This window comes from Phodopus roborovskii, unplaced genomic scaffold (genome assembly GCF_943737965.1).
Source record: "Phodopus roborovskii unplaced genomic scaffold, PHOROB, whole genome shotgun sequence".
NCBI lineage: Eukaryota > Metazoa > Chordata > Mammalia > Rodentia > Cricetidae > Phodopus > Phodopus roborovskii.
This window is the reverse complement of record NW_026126588.1, coordinates 6426730-6431350: the sequence shown is the minus strand read 5'-3', so window position 1 is coordinate 6431350 and position 4621 is coordinate 6426730. Positions and strand designations below refer to the sequence as shown.

Sequence of the window (4621 nt, the reverse complement as noted above, 5' to 3'; positions counted from 1 at the left end):
ACATTACTTTCTCATAGTTTGGAGACTAGAAATTCAAAAGTCAAGCTAGACCCTGTGTCTGGGGTGGCACTGTTATGTCCTCTAGTTATGTCCTAAGTTGCTGAAAGGACAAGGGTCCTATTTCCAACCTACATGTATGAGGACAACCATGCCAGTAATGAGAACTCTTCTTTTATGACCTAAACACATCCTCAAAGCTCAGACCTCCTCACCCATCAGCACGGGAGCTAAGATCTCCACAGTGGGTCTTAGGAGAAAGACCGAAACCTTGATCCCAGTAACAATCTTCTCCTTCTTGTTCTGCTCATCTTGTGCTCCCAAAGATTCATTCCAGTTTCCTGACTTTAATAATTTACTTTCAGGTTCCAACATCTGTTCCCTTTACTTTGGTTGCATAAATTAGTCCAAAACGTAGTGTAGTGGCATGATCTTTTACTGTGCTATCGTTTCTGATGATCGTGAGTTTGGATAGAATTCAGTAGGGGCAGTTTTCTTGTTGCTCCTCATCTGTGAGACAAGCTGGAAGATGATAAGGTTGAGGGTGAAAGGCCTCAGAATGTTCCGTCTCTCCCATCTGTAGGTGATGGACAGTGAAAAGAACCTCAGCTACTCTCCGTGTGGCACACTGGATTATTCTTGATACTGTGATGGCCAACCTGTAAACGTTTATAAAGAGGGGAGAAGGGCAAGGGGTAGATGAAGGGAGTCTAAAATTCTGAATTTCTATTATAGCTTAGACTCAGGCTGTAGGTTTAAAAGATGGACACTATTATTTCAATTGCATATACGTGTTGGCCTGAGGGAAGCAGTTGAGTACAAGGCAGCAGCTACAGGGGATTGGCACAGAAAATCATGCAGAGATAGAAATATTACTATGGCTATCTTTTCAAATAAAGTCTGGTCCATCTGGTTTGATTTTACTTCCCTGTATGAGGAGAATAGTGAGAAAGTTAACACAAAATGCACATATGCAGCAGCTGGGTTCTGTGGACTAGAGCCGATTTTGCACAGCTCTCTTCCTGTTCCTATGCCTTGAATGGTTTTGACATTAAGACCCTTTAATGGAGTTCACTGCTCTTCTGGAATCTGTATGGTGTGGGGGGAGGCTGTCTGAGATGTATGTGTGTGTGTGTGTGTGTGTGTATGTATGTGTGTGTTTGTATGTGTGTGTGTGTGTATGTATGTGTGTGTTTGTATATGTGTGTGTGTGTTTGTATGTGTGTGTGTATGTGTGTGTAGTCTGGGGTAAGTGTATGTGTGTATGTCGTGTGTGTGTGTGTGTGTGTGTGTGTGTGTGTGTTCTGGGGTGTGTGCATGGGTACATATGTGTGTGGGGTGTTGTCTGGGGTGTGTGTGTAGTCTGGGGTATGTGCATGTGTGTGGGTTGTGTGTGTGGGGGGGTTTGGAGTATTTGCATGTGTGTGTTGTGTGTGTGTGTGTGTGTGTGTGTGTGTAGGGGGTCTGGGGTATGTGCATGTGTGTGTGTGGGGGGGTGTTGTCTGGGGTGTGTGTGCATGTGTGTATTGTGTATGTGGGGTCTGGTTTGTATGTGTGCATTCATGTTTGTGTGTGTTTGTGTGTGTGTGTGTGTGTGGTGTGCACATGAATTCATGTGTGTGTGGTCTGGGATGTATACATGAGTGTAACAGCACTATCTCTGATGTTTATCCTTTTCTTCTCTCTTCTCTTGCCCTGAGCACTGAATAGCCTGCCAAGGCTGCTCGAAATGATCATTAGGGGGATGAATTAGGTTCGTTTTGTATTTTGTATTCAGCACAATTCAAATAGGAGCTGACAGTAAATCAACAAGAAAAGTAGGCCCGGGCCATCTTCCACCATGTGACAGTGCTGACTCACCTCCTCATTACGTTACAGGATATATTCCAGTGAGTGTGCTTGTGGTGATGGATGAGATGAGGCTAAGCTAATGGTCCTGTTTGGACACTGTTTCTTCTGCCTTAGCGCCATGTCATTGCAGAAAGAGCAGGTGCCATTTTATGCTTGTATATATAACAAAATTTAAATTATGAGATAGTTGAATATGGCCCATTTTTATTATTTTGCTTCTAGATCTTAAATAATTGAAATCTATATGGAACTTGTGCAGTTGGATACAAAAGTACTTTACAAAAAGCCAGAGAATAATTGTAAAACTTCATACAATTATAAGAGAAAAATAACATTTAATAAGCTAAGTAAAGTTTTTTCTATACTAATATTATATTAGAGCCATGTTTCCATTGCTTTTCATACTATACAAATGATGGATAAAAATGAAAGTCTCTGGGCAATATTCTAAATACAAATGTTAAGTGACTGCATCTTACTTCTAAGACTAATAAGAATTAAGTAACTTGAGCTGGAAAGGTCTGTGCTTGCTGACGGGACTGTTAGACCTTTTAGAAACATTTCCATCATGCCTGGCACTCAAGAAGTTACCAACCAACTCCTGGATATGAACCTTCATGAGAATGATAAGTCTGTGCCAGTGATAGAAGGAGGCCTCAGAAGTGATTCTGAGCATCTCCGAGCCACTATCAGAGCCACTGTGCCTACTGGCTTTGAGCAAACAGCTGCAGATGAAGTGAGGGAGAAACTGAAGTCATCATGCAGAATCAGCAAAGACCGGGGCATGATATATTTTGATATTGCAGTGGAGAGTCTGGCTCAGGTTCATTGTCTGAGATCAATTGATAACTTGTTTGTGGTTGTTCAGGAGTTTAAAGATTACCAGTTCAAAAATACAAAGGAAGAAGTTCTAAAGGACTTTGAAGAATTGGCTGGAAAGCTCCCATGGTCTGACCCTTTAAAAGTCTAGCAAATTAACACCAGTTTCAAGAAGAAGAAAACAAAGCGCAGAAAGACAAATCAGAGTACAGGTAAAGAGAAGGACAACTGTGGACAAGGAGACAAAGCAGAAGCGAAAGGCAGTAAGAAGTTTGCCAGCAGTACTTCAGAGTCACGTATCTTGGACTATTATGAAAATCCAGCCATCACCTTAGTGGATGATGTCTTGGCATCTTGCAAAGATGAGACTGGTGAAAGCTTAAGAGAAGAAACTGGACTGCAAGTACAAAAGTTTAGAGTCACCTGCAATAGAGCAGGAGAGAAACATTGTTTTACCTCAAATAAGGCTGCGAGGGATTTTGGGGGTTCTGTTCAAGAGTATTATAAGTGGAAGGCTGATATGACCAACTTTGATGTAGAGGTTCTCCTGAACCTCCATGATAATGAAGTCATTGTTGGCATTGTATTGACAGAGGAGAGTCTCCATTGAAGAAATATTACACATTTTGGACCTACAACTCTTAGGTCAACTCTTGCATATGGAATGCTCAGGCTCTGTGAACCTAAACCTACTGATGTAATAGTGGATCCAATGTGTGGAACAGGGGCAATACCAATAGAGGGGGCTACTGAGTGGCCTCACTGTTACCATATTGCTGGGGACAACAACCCTCTGGCAGTGAACAGAGCAGCAAATAATATCTCATCTCTATTGACTAAAAGCCAGATTAAAGATGGAAAAACATCCTGGGGGGTTGCCCATTGATGCTGTTCATTGGGATATCTGCAACCTCCCACTGAGAACTGCTTCTGTGGATATTGTTGTAACAGATATGCCTTTTGGAAAAAGGATGGGCTCCAAGAAGAGAAACTGAAATCTATATCCAGCTTGCCTTCAGGAAATGAGCCATGTATGTAGACCAGGGACAGCAGAGCTGTACTGCTTACTCAGGACAAGAAATGTTTTACCAAGGCATAATCTGGTATGGGACATTTGTGGCGAAAGGTCCACACAGTCTGGGTGAACATCGGGGGCCTTCATGTTGCAGTTTATCTTCTAAAACGCACACCTCAAGCCTTTGTTCATCCTTCAGAACAAGATGGAGGAAGACACTCTCCATGGTAAAGCAAAGAATGAAAACAACTATAGTATTTGTAGTTCCTAACCAACACTGGACATATCAGCATAAAGAACTTGCTTTGAGGGGGAAATAGCAGAAAAGTAACTTAGCATTGCAGTCTACACTGCTAAGTACTCCAGAAGGCTTTGTTAGCAAGGTGACTAATGCTATTTCCTCAGAAGCTTAACATTGCTTGGCTTCTAGGTTTGAGAACACTATAGGCCACATTCTATCACTGTTGTATAGCCTAAGTTCTTTCTGCACCCACAGAAACTAAAGCATACCTCAAGACCTATAGCTTACCATCTGCCTTAAAATAAAGACACACCAAAACAGGGCAAAGATGTTTGTGTGACTATTAGTAATAGGACATTACTAAATACTAGAAGTGTACTAGATGAGGTATAGGACCAACAACCCAAATTAGAGGAATTTTCCTTTTAGTATGTGTATTACTTTTCCAAGTCCAATAAACAAATATTAAAAAAAAAAGAATTAACTTTTGTATAGAGGGAACAGTGAGGAATTAAGTGTATCTATCTTTCTTTTCCTTCAAAGACACAAAACATGCAAACAATTTAAAAACAAACATCTATTTACTGACATTGACATGCACAGGATTTGAAGCAGGTGACTTGGTACCCAGAAACTTTAGCCACTTGAATAATTCATAACATATTTTGACAAATGAATAATAAGAGTAAAAGTCAAGT

At 41.0% G+C, this 4621-nt stretch overlaps 1 pseudogene; it reads left to right on the top strand.

Moving 5' to 3' along the window:
- The first annotated feature begins 2416 nt into the window (after positions 1–2416).
- On the top strand, positions 2417–4291 carry LOC127236700 (tRNA (guanine(6)-N2)-methyltransferase THUMP3-like; annotated as a pseudogene).
- Positions 4292–4621: the final 330 nt, after the last annotated feature.